Raw genomic sequence first — 12,802 nt, forward strand, 5'->3', positions numbered from 1 at the left:
TTGGACAAACATTTTAAAACTGAAATGAAAACAGTATTTTACGAATAGATAAATAAGAAAGTCATGATTTTATACAAAGAAGGGCAAACAAGTTGCATTAAGTGGCACAATACAGTAAGTTGTTAAGAACTTTGGGGAAAACCGAATGTTCAATTGATCTATAATTTCAAATTTGTTCTTTGCTGAACAATGTTGAATCAAATAAAGCTCTATCAACTGTACTTTATATGCTCTCGAATCCCTGACAGACCAACATCACGTTTGGACAAACATTTTAAAACTGAAATGAAAACAGTATTTTACGAATAGATAAATAAGAAAGTCATGATTTTATGCAAAGAATGGCAAACAAGTTGCATTAAGTGGCACAATACAGTATGTTGTTGAGAACTTTGGGGAAAACCGAATGTTCAATTGATCTACAATTTCAAATTTGTTCTTTGCCGAACAATGTTGAATCAAATAAAGCTCTATCAACTGTACTTTCTGGAAATCACTTTTACTGATTATGTCAATATCAATGCATCATAAGAATTCTGTTTAGTGATCAAAACATAGCCAAAAGGCAGCACAAGCTGGCTCCATGGATTTTCATCGACAAAGAAGAAGCTCTTTTATTTATACTCATATTATTTTAAAATAAGTTATGCTTCTTTTTGGGAAGGGGCTTATTAGGAGCACGAGCACATCTTCGCAGTAAACTAATGTGCACTGTATACCTTGTTACTGAAAGCAAAACAATAGAAATTCTAACTTAAGATCTAACTCCTGATCACCACTTGACCAAAAAAGAGGATTAAATTTATTTGTTTTTTTGGAGCCAATCAAGTAACTGACAAAAGAAGCAACTGACATGGGATTAGGCACATAGAAAAATTATTTTACACGGCTGATTTTTCTTGGAAGGGTGGTGGGTAGACAACATGAAAATAAATTATAAAAGCAGGCAAATCCTACAAAAGACTCAGAATTATCCAAAAAATCGTTACTCATGTTGGTATTTCAAAACCCAGTATCTTGGTATATCCGAAAATCATATCAGGTGGAAGGGGTGGGCTAGATATGTGAAAGAATAGGTTGTCTCACTGCATAGATGAAGGATAAAAGGAAGGGCACTTAAAGAAAGTTTTCCAGAAAATGGGAGGGTGAAGTATGAAAACTTTCTGAGGGGCTAAAGTATAAAAAGGGGTATTTTTCTAGAACAAAAATTCGATTGTATTTTTACAATATTTGGTTGTTTGCCATATGTCTAAGTACTTTCTACTTTAAAAATCTGAATAAAGAGGATATTTCATCCACAACCCAATTACCCAAGATACTTACTTTTGATACAAATGCACAACAAGCATTTATTTTCAAGATTTACTACAGCAGGACATTAAGAAAAGTCAGCACTTTAATGATGGACTGTTTAAATTAGTAACATGTTTGATCAGCCTAAGTGAATTTACATGGAGTGGTGACATCACTTTAATACTTTTTTTTAATGTAGTTATTACAAATTGTTCCTTTCCAATTGTATGTCATTTCTTGGCTTCTTTTAAGAATGGTACCGTAATCGGTTATAAATTAGAGCCAATATTTTTATACAGGTAAGGTAGAAAATAAGTCCATATTTCTTGAAACTATCTTATTTACAACTAATTTCCTCTTAAATTGTCAACAGTAACTTACATTTCTTGACCAAAACATAAATTTTCATGGAAACCAAAGGTTGTTATATCTGATCAAGGAAGCCAAAGCTGGCCTCAGACAAACAAGTTCAATCCAAAATAAAAATTTAATAATAGATCATTAGGAAATAAGTAAAAACGAGCAAAATGGAAAACAGTTTGCAGTAAATAATTTCTACTAAAAGTATATATTGATCAAATTTATTAGAGAAACGTGATTAATATTTAATTTTGTAAGACCATAAGTCTATATTATGCCCTTAGATTATTTTGTCTTTCAAGGAAAGAGTGAAGTTCACAAAAGATGAGACAGCAACTTTTGGCTATCTTTGAAAGATTATGAGCTAGATAAATGAAATTTCAAGAAGTAAGTTTGGTAAGAGTTTATTTTATTGCCTCTTATTAAAAAAAAACAGTATAATAACAATATTGTTACTTCATCACATTCATAAGATCTCTATCTATTGGATTTTAAGAGCTAGTTCTAGTTTAACTGGACCCCCCCCCCCACGGATGTCAAGATATAATCCTATGTTATAAAAAAGAATTTGCTGGTTGTGTTGGTTATACTTTCAAATTGGTATTATGAATTAACTATTAATGAGAAACAAGCACAAAAAAGATTACACACCAACAAAATCATGAAAATTATAGAATAGAATAGTTTTATTTTGGATTTATTCTAGGATTATTGATCCAAAAAAGCTGACAATGTGTGCAGTTAATACATAGGAATTCTTCTTCCCAAGATTTTTACCCTCTTATCACCATAGATTATGAAAAAATACCATCTTTTAGGGAATTTTCATAAAAAAATATCCTTTTTGGTATTTTCATTGAAAAACTTGAAAAAAAAAGCAAACAAAAAACAATTTACCTTCCTAGATTTGAAATAAAACAGTTTGCCCCTTCCCCTTTCTACTACCCTTTCACAAGCTGACATCTCTGAAGAGCAATAGAATTTTACATACACACGCCCATACTGCACATTCACAAAATATAATATTTGCTGCAATCAACAGCTGGACAACATAGGAGATGTTGTCCCCTTAATGCCTAGACATAGCCTTAGGCCATATACAAGGTCTTTTTTTTGTAAAATTTACAATCGTTTGGGTTTTTTGCTGGAATGGAAACTAGTTGAAATGGATGAATGAAACTCTTCAGAGTAAATTCAAGCCTTAGAATAGGCTTTGAAAAGATGTTTTCAAATTCCCGCTTGTACTCCTTTCACATCCTAAATGCACAGAAGATTGTACAGAAGAGATGCCTTAACTCTGGCAAAAAAAATCCTTAATTTTTTTGTGTATACCTTTTAATGTCTAGTCTGTGCTATTGCCATTTATATTATATAGTCTATGAAGACTTCTAATCGCTTGAGCGGGATTTTAAGCCAGAGACTATTTTAGAGTTTTTTTTTCAAATTTAAGATCCATTTTCAGATTCTTTAAAATTTATACATCAGGATTTTACAAAGGTATGAAGCTCAAAAGTCTTTCCTCAGATCCCCTCCTTGTAATGCAGACCAAATTCTTATAGTTTTATGTTTATAACACAAAGCTTGTTCAGGCCATCAAAGGTCAGTGCCCATCAAGGGGCAAAAGTAGACATTTCAAATAGCCTTTTCAGAGCACATTTTGGACTTTAAATCCATATTCGTACCCAGCTCAACCACTTTAAAACTAGAAAATTCCTCATCATCCGAATTTTTTCTTTCTTTCTTTTTTAATTGGCATAACAAATAAGCAGCAATTGCCAATATGAAATGAAGGTTATGACTTGGTATGACACAAAAGCAGAATACAAAAAAGAAGGAATATACAATTTGATTCCATTTTTAAAACTCATCATAAATACAATAATTACTGCTGACGCAAAATGGGTCCCAGTCACCCACCCCCTAACACTGGAATAAAACTTAGTTCTAGGCTATATATGAAAGTTTAATTTTTTTCAAGTTGGCATCAAGAACCAATTGTAAATGAGAAATAAGTACAAAAATAATATATTCTATAACCAATCTGGCTATGCATGACACATGACAAACAGCTGAAAAAAAATAAATAGTATAATTAAATAGCCGAGAAAACGAGGGTAATATCAGCCAGTGGACAAAAAAGCAAAAAGGACAAAAGAATCTTCAATGCTCTAAAAAAAGAAAGAAAAAGTAAGCTTTTGAAGTAAATTCAAACAGAGCAGAAGAAACACTGAATCAAATGAACAAAAACCCAAACCAGAATAAATGAAAGACCATTCACCAATTAGATTGGGCAAAAATTTGCTGCTTAGAAATTAACTTAGTTTGCCTACTGACCCAACTTTAATTAAAAATACAGTCAGATACAAACTTGGAAATTTTTTTAAGAAAAATAATCTCCCTATTTCTTTTAAAAATTAACTAAAGGTTGAATTTTTTTCAATCCTGGAGAGGATAAAACTGACCCTATTTTGGGTAGTGTTATTTACAGTGTTCTTTTGGGAAGTTTTACATTGGCAGGACCTGTCAACAGGTGGAGGAACAACTACAGGGACTTCAATTGATAAATCTCAGAGATGTGAAAAAAAAATGATGATTTTGATTCTGCTTTGACCCTGAACGTTTTAGTAAATGTAGATCATTACCTTACCTTAAATCACGCTTGCCAGCAATAAAGACAAGTCCTATGAATGCCAGTTACTAATGATGATAATTCAACTTGTTAGGTGCATCCCATATTGTGAGCCAAGGTTTCTTGCACCAGTCTTTGTCAACTGCATACTTGAAGGCTTCAACACTGGGCGACATAATAGCATTCTGGTCAAGGGAGTTCCATTGGCTGACTACCCGATTAGAGAAGAATTTGTTTTGCAGCCTAGTGTTAGCACATTTTTGATAAAGCTTCAAAGGGTGGCCTCGAGTACATGGCGAAATGATTATCTGGAACAGGTTGGGGATCACACTCTGGTCACATACTAACTTGTATGTCATTATTACATCTCCTTGCATATGTCTATATGTAAGAGATGGTGGTTTGAGCTTATGTAATTGGGTAGGATATGTAAGATGTTGAAATCCCTTTATGCAATTAGTTGCACCTTGCTGCACTGATTCTAGAATTGATATATCACCCTTATTTACTGGAGTAGCAACACACATCCCAAATTCCAATTTTGGTCTGATCAGACCCTTTAAGAGCTTGGTGATCCCAGCTGGAGATCTGCTGCAGAATGTTCTTTTTATTAAACCAAGAGTTTGGTTGGCACTGGCAAGATATGGACTGTGTGTGAAATTTTGTTCTTTTTTATGAGTCAACTTAATATCCAGAGGAAATGGATTACCACAATCTTTTAGGGAGGAAATTAAAATTAAAACAATACATAATACAGACCTGGTTTTAAATAGCAGCACTGGAGATATTCCTATAAACCCAATAACAACAACTTAATATTAAAAGATTCAAAAAACATTTTCCCTCATTTTAATTTAAGATCATCTGACTGTACTTTTAATTTAAAAAAATATGGTCAGAACGCAAGCTAAATCAATTGCTAAGCAGATAATTCTTTCTCAAACTAATTAGTGAACGGTCTTTCATACACTCTGGCTTGGTCTTTTGTTTGTTTGTGTCAGTATTTCTCTGCTCTGTTTGATTTTACTTCAAAATGTTAGTTTTCCTTCTTTTTTTTCTAGCACTAAAGACAGCTTGGTAGAGATCCAAATGTCTACTTTTGTTTCTTTTCTGTCCACTGGCTGACATTACCCTTGTCTTCTTGGCTATTTAGTCATACTGTTCTTTTTTTATTGTTTGTCATACATAAAAAAAGAATGCAGACCAATAAAAGATGACAGTGCAGTTTATCCCCTGTTCTAAACTAAAAACTACAGTAATGAAACCTTATTACTTAAAAAAAAATTTATTTTTTGAACTTCAAAATTTATTTCCATTTTTAGCTACATCCCAGCCCTCCCCACAAATACCTGGATATAGCACAGGGCTATATACAAAAGCTTACCTTAACACTTGCACACTTGCCAGCAATTAAGATAAATGATTTTTTTTATTTCAAACTGGCGTTTTGAACCAATTACTGATCAGGAATAAGTAAAAAAAAAAATGAAATAATGAAGACCAACAAAATCAGAAAACTTTCATGTAGTCTAGTACTATATCCAGAGATAACGGAAGGGCACAACTTACCCTTGGACCCGTGTTTACTCCCCCCCCCCAAAAGAAATTTAATATCTTTAAATATCTTGCCAAAACTAAGATAGGCCTAGATAATTCAAGCATCAACAAAAACAGATCAGTTTTCTTTAGTTTACCTTTGCCATGGAAAAATTTTCTATGGCACATTTTCACTTGACTTGGGTCCAACTTTGCCCTCTCCCCCCAGGATTTTGACAAAATTATGCCACTAGACTTCTTGCTATCTTTTAAAGTGGTTGAGTTAGGTGAATACAACTTTCAGGAAAGAATCCAGGATTTGAAGTGTACCCTGGGAAGATGTTATAAGGCTACAATCTCTACCCTTTTCTTATTTCTAGGGCTTAGAAAAATGATAGGTCTATACCAACCTAAATTTTGAAATAAAATGTTTTACCTTAATCATCAATTCCCAGTCTGTTTTTGAAAATGTAATTCCTATTATTTCAGCACATATTAAGTCATATGATACCAAGGTTTTTTTTTAAATATTATAATTATTTTGGCTAAGGGTTGTACAGTTACCCAGTGATAGGCTACTGAAGGCTGCATATGATGAGTTACTTCAGCTACATAGGAAAAGATTTTGGCCTTTTAAAGTTATTAAATACAAAAAACAAGTTTTTTAAACTGAAAGTAAGGAGCAACATTAAAACTTAACACAAACAGAAATTATTCCGTATACAAAAGGGGCTGTCCCCTCCTCAACACCTCGCTCTTTACGCTAAAGTTTGACTCTGTCTCACAACTTTATTTTTTTAAACCATAAAAAACTTTATCATAAAGAGCGAGGCGTTGAGGAGGGGACAGCCCCTTTCATATACGTAATAATTTCTGTTCGTTTTAAGTTTTAATGTTGCTCCTTACTTTCAGCTAAAAAAACTTGTTTTTTTTTATTTAATTTCTGATCGTTTTTAGTTAATGCAGCTTTTATTTTGGTTCACCGCCATTCAATAAGTAAAAAAAATTTTGTTCCAATTCTTTAAAAATGACCCCTTAATCACAAAGTTGTTATTCCATATATGGAAGGGGCTTTCCCCTCCTCAACGCCTCGCTCTTTACGCTAAAGTTTGACTCTGTCTCACAACTTTATTTTTTAAAACAATAAAAAACTTTAGCGTAAAGAGCGAGGCGTTGAGGAGGGGAAAGCCCCTTCCATATACGAAATAATTTCTGTTTGTTTTAAGTTTTAATGTCACTCCTTACTTTCAGTTTAAAAAACTTGTTTTTTTTATTTAATTTCTGATCGTTTTTTAGTTAATGCAGCTTTTATTTTGGTTCACCGTCATTAAATAAGTAAACAAAATTTTGTTCCAATTCTTTAAAAATGACCCCTTAATCACAAAGGCCGTTAATTAGAATAAATAGCTCTTATGAAAGTACTAAAAAAATCTTTGGCTTAAAGAGCAAGGCATTGACTAGAATGTGAACCCAATCATATAGCTAATATTTTTTTGTTTGTTTTAAGTTTTGATGTTGCTCTTTACTTTCAGTTTAAAAACATGTTTTTTAATTTAAATTTTGATTTTTTTTTTTTAAATAATGATGGGAAATCCGGCGCCCTCCTTCATAGCAATGTCCCTTCCCCATGAAAACTTCCTTCATGAAAAGATCCTCCCATATAAGCCCCAACCCACCCCCACCCGCCACTACCAGAAAAAATTCTTTCTGGCCTCCCCCTGGGGGCTTTGAGGGAACTAAGTCATCCTAAAAGACATAGTTATAATATTTTCGACCATGCTGAACAAAATGGCTATCTCAAAATTTTGATTGGGTGACTTTGGGGAAAAAATTTGCGTGGGAGGGGGCCTAGTTGCCCTCCATTTTTTTTGGTCACGTAAAAAGAGCACTAGAACTTTTAATTTCCGTTCCAATGAGCCCTCCCATGATGTTCTAAGACCACTGGGTCGATACGATCACCCCTGGAAAAAGAAAATAAAATAAAAAAAAAATAAATAAAATAAACACGCATCCGTGATCTTTCTTCTGGCAAAAAATGGAAAATTCCACATTTTTGTAGATAGGATCTTGAAACCTATACAGTAGGGTTTTTTGATATGCTGAATATGATGATGTGATTTTCATTAAGGTTCTATAGCTTTTATGGGGTCTTTCCCCCTTTTTTTGAAAATCAGCCAAATTTTCTCAGGCGCGTAACTTTTGATAGGTAAGATTAAACTTGATGAAACTTATATATTTGAAATCAAATTAAAATCTGATTCTTTTGATGTATCTATTGGTATCAAAATTCCGTTTTTTAGTTTCGGTTACCATTGAGCCGGGTCGCTCCTTATTCCGTATATGAAAGGGGCTGTCCCCTCCTCAACGCCTCGCTCTTTACGCTAAAGTTTGACTCTGTCTCACAACTTTATTTGTTTAAACAATAAAAAACTTTAGCGTAATGAGCGAGGCGTTGAGGAGGGACAGCCCCTTTCATATACAGAATAATTTCTGTTTGTTTTAAGTTTTAATGTCACTCCTTACTTCCAGTTTAAAAAACTTGTTTTTTTTTATTTAGTTTCTGATCGTTTTTTAGTTAATGCAGCTTTTATTTTGGTTCACCGTCATTGAATAAGTAAACAAAATTGTGTTCCAATTCTTTAAAAATGACCCCTTAATCACAAAGTTGTTATTCCATACATGGAAGGGGCTTTCCCCTCCTCAACGCCTTGCTCTTTACGCTAAAGTTTGACTCTGTCTCACAACTTTATTTTTTAAAACAATAAAAAACTTTAGCGTAAAGAGCGAGGCATTGAGGAGGGGAAAGCCCCTTCCATATATGGAATAATTTCTGTTCGTTTTAAGTTTTAATGTTGCTCCTTACTTTCAGTTTAAAAAACTTGTTTTTTTTATTTAATTTCTGATCGTTTTTTAGTTAATGCAGCTTTTATTTTGGTTCACTGTCATTGAATAAGTAAACAGAATTTTGTTCCAATTCTTTAAAAATGACACCTTAATCACAAAGTTGTTATTCCATATATGGAAGAGGCTTTCCCCTCCTCAACGCCTCGCTCTTTACGCTAAAGTCTGACTCTGTCTCACAACTTTATTTTTTTAAACAATAAAAAACTTTAGCATGAAGAGTGAGGCGTTGAGGAGGGGAAAGCCCCTTCCATATACGGAATAATTTCTATTCATTTCAAGTTTTAATGTTGCTCCTTACTTTCAGCTTAAAAAACTTGTTCTTTTTATTTAATTTCTGATCGTTTTTTAGTTAATGCAGCTTTTATTTTGGTTCACCGTGATTGAATAAGTAAACAAAATTTTGTTCCAATTCTTTAAAAATGACCCCTTAATCACAAAGGCCGTTAATTAGAATAAATAGCTCTTATGAAAGTACTAAAAAAATCTTTGGCTTAAAGAGCGAGGCATTGACTAGAATGTGAACCCAATCATATAGCTAATATTTTTTTGTTCGTTTTAAGTTTTGATGTTGCTCCTTACTTTCAGTAGAAAAACTTATTTTTTTTGTATTTAATTTCTGATTTTTTTTTTAAAATAATGATGGGAAATCCAGCGCCCCCTTCATAGCAATGTCCCTTCCCCCATGAAAAGACCCTCCCATATAACCCCCAACCCACCCCCACCCCCCACTACCAGAAAAAATTCCCCCTGAAAACGTCTGTAAACTTCCCAATAACCAATACTACATGTTAACATTGGGCAAAGTTCATAACTTTCAGCCCTCCCCCTGGGGGCTTCAAGGGATTAAGTCATCCTAAAAGACATAGTTATAATATTTTCGACCATGCTGAACAAAATGGCTATCTCAAAGTTTTGATCTGGTGGCTTTGGGAAAAAAATGAGCATGGGAGGGGGCCTAGTTGCCCTCCATTTTTTGGTCACTTAAAAAGGGCACTAGAACTCTTAATTTCCGTTCCAATGAGCCCTCCCACAATATTCTAGGACCACTGGGTTGATACAATCACCCCTGGGAAAAAAAATAATAATAATAAATAAATAAACAGGCATCCGTGATCTTTCTTCTTGCAAAAAATGGAAAATTCCACATTTTTGTAAGCACCCTTTAGAGAGGGAAGGAATACATGTATGCAAATCAAAATAGCTTCACATAAATTATTAAGGCCCTGGTTTCATTCCTGAGGGTTTTATGTCTAATTTCAAATACAGACAGACTTTCTCTAGATTTTTATCCAGAAATGGTTTTAAGATTTTAGGTAAAGTTCAAATTGAGGCACTTCTTGCTGTCTTGAGGAGTAGCTGACTGAAATGAATATGGCTATACATAGGGTGTAAAATAAATCCTGAGATGATATTATCAAGCTAGTATCTCTACCCTTTCCTTGTTGCTAGGGTTTAGAAGATTTTATAAATTGTAGGTTTATACCTACCAAAATTTTGCCAAAAAATGTTTACCTTAACTATTTATTTCTTGTGTCACTGGGTCTATTTTCCAAAAATTTAATTCCTATCATTTTGGCAGGATTTTAAGCCATATCAAGGCTTTTTTTGGTAAAATTCTACTTTAGCTACTTTTGGCTATCTTGAAATGGGGTTAAGTTAGGAAAATAAAACTTTCAGGGATGGGTCTACAGGCTAAAGCATGTCCCAGGAAGATATTTTGAAGTACCTACCTCCACTGCTTCTCTGTCTAGAGGGTCCTGAAATTTGCCTACATGAAAGATTTTGCCACCCATTGAAATTTTGACAAAACAACATTAGGGCCGTTTTTTCACTCGTCAATGTTCTAAGATCTTACATCCTTTGTCAGAAAACGCTTAAAAGTGAAATATTTGAACAAATATCTTACATCTTTGGTTGTTTTTGTGCAAACGTCTTTTATCATTCTGCTCTAATAAGCAGTCTGAGAACAATGATGAGTAGATCATCAAAGTTCTCTCATCATTGTTCTATATGGCAGAACAGTGGCAGTCTTCACACTTTTTGCTAACATCAGTGAGCTGTAAGATCTTAGAACAAAGATGAGTTAAGAAACAATAATCTTGACAGAAAGATGTAAGATCTTAGTGCTAAAAAATGGGCCTATTTTTACCTTAATTATCAATTACATTAAATCACATATCCAGCAAGATAAGGTGGTGTTTCAAGGTTATGATATGACATCCCAGTTCAGTAAGTGTCCAACTTTCAACAAGGATTTTTTCTGGAAACAATCAATATCACATGGGGTTAATAATATATTCTGAAAGTTCAATTTTACCTCCTTTCATCAATACTAATCACTATGGAAGCAACTTTAGTGGGCCACTGAAGAATCCAATTTTCACTGATCAAGCTTAACTAGGTGTGCCTTATCCAGATAGGCAAACACTATTATTAGGCTAGTTTCTTTTTCTCTGGACTTAGCTCTGAAAATGCAATTTCAATTACCATATTTGAGCAGAATTTTAAGCCATATTAATGCTTTATTTCCAAAATTTAGGAAATGTATTTGCATATCTTTAAAACCTTATAAATCGGGATTGAGCAAAGTTGTGAAGCTGAAAACAATTTTGTTTTACTTCATTCAAGCAGAAGATCTATTTTGCAAGGTTTCCCTTCTATAACTTACAGATTTTTAAAGGTCATGAAAGGTCAAGACCCTCTAGAGGGAGAAGGAGTGGAGGTAGGTACTTCAAAATACCTCCAAAGGACATACTTTAGCCTGTAGACCCACCCCTGAAAGTTTCATTTTCCTAACATAATCCCTTTCCAAGATAGCCAAATGAAAAGTAGCTAAAGTAGAATTTTACCCTTTTTTTCATAAATATAAGAAATATTAATAAATCTTGAAAACCTCATAAATCAGGGTAGAAACATTTTTGGTCAATATCTACCAAATCATATTACTGAGTAAGGACTAAAGTGAATACACCATTTGATGCCTTTTTTTATGCTGATTATGAATATAATAAGCATTTCTATTGGAAATGAATTTCAGCCCCCAACCCCCCTTTATATGCCAATTCAGGGTTAGATCAGGTTGGGTTAGGTATAGCCTATATAGGGGGGGGCCTGAAATTCATTTCCGATAGAAATGCTTATTATATTCATAGGCTAATCATCATAAAAAAAAGGCATCGAATGGTATATGCACTTTAGTCCTAACTCAATAATATGATTTGGTAGATATTGACCACATTTTCTAGGTCTTAAATAGAGGAGTAAAAATGGGGGCTTGAAAAAACCTTTCCAACACACAACAATGCCCTGAATTCATTTCTGACTGAACATTTCATTCTCCTAGGCTAATGCAACTTTTTTCCAAGATAGACTAGCAAAAGAAACATCTAGAATTTCATTTAGTAGCCTACCTATCCTAAAATTCAACATTTACCTAATGTGCTTTAATTGTAGGCTCTTTCAAATCAATCGATCAAAATTAACAAAAGGAGTAGGCCCTATTCTATTCTTTCTTCTTATTACCACTGGACAGAGTTGTCGCCCAGTAAAAAAATGACCAGATTCTTGGAAAAAATCACTAAATCAGCACATAAATCACTAGATTATTGACTAGAAATCCCTAGAATTATAATAGCCTTTATAATTGTAATTAATAAGTGTTTTGTATCATACAGGCACATCTACAGGAAGGAGGTAAAATTAGACCCCTAGATATGGAAAAATACCTTCAGGTTGACGTTTTGTTTTTCCTCTAGCTAAAATTACCCTTGAAATTTTGAAAAATGACTTTTTACATCTTTATGTAGAGGATAAAACAAAGTTCTTGTTTCCCAATCACTAAAAAATGGCTATTGGGGATTTGATCGAAATATTTGTTTTTTCTTTTTATTTTTTTTCCCTGTCGATTCAAAACCCAAGTTCTTTCCCCCAAAATTATAAAAACTATTTTCTTTTTATTCTAGTTGAGCTAGTAAAAATATTGGGACACCGGGGCAATTTTGAAAATCGACTTTTTGTATTTTCATGGAAAAAATTTGCCCCGCCCTTCACAAATTTCGATTAGCATTGGTCTTATTGCTT

General features: G+C 33.4%; 1 protein-coding gene across 1 annotated transcript in view; it reads right to left on the reverse strand.

Moving 5' to 3' along the window:
- The window catches only part of LOC148940055 (solute carrier family 35 member F5), a 107,296-nt gene extending 95,063 nt beyond the window's left edge, over nt 1-12,233 (reverse strand). The window contains exon 1 of the mRNA XM_089106062.1: nt 12,156-12,233. The gene's annotated coding sequence lies outside the window, so the exon portion shown is untranslated. The remainder of the gene's footprint in view (nt 1-12,155) is intronic.
- Nucleotides 12,234-12,802: the final 569 nt, after the last annotated feature.

The sequence above is a fragment of the Artemia sp. Qi Xiang Cuo genome, chromosome 20 (assembly GCF_049724085.1).
Source record: "Artemia sp. Qi Xiang Cuo chromosome 20, ASM4972408v1, whole genome shotgun sequence".
Lineage (NCBI taxonomy): Eukaryota > Metazoa > Arthropoda > Branchiopoda > Anostraca > Artemiidae > Artemia > Artemia sp. Qi Xiang Cuo.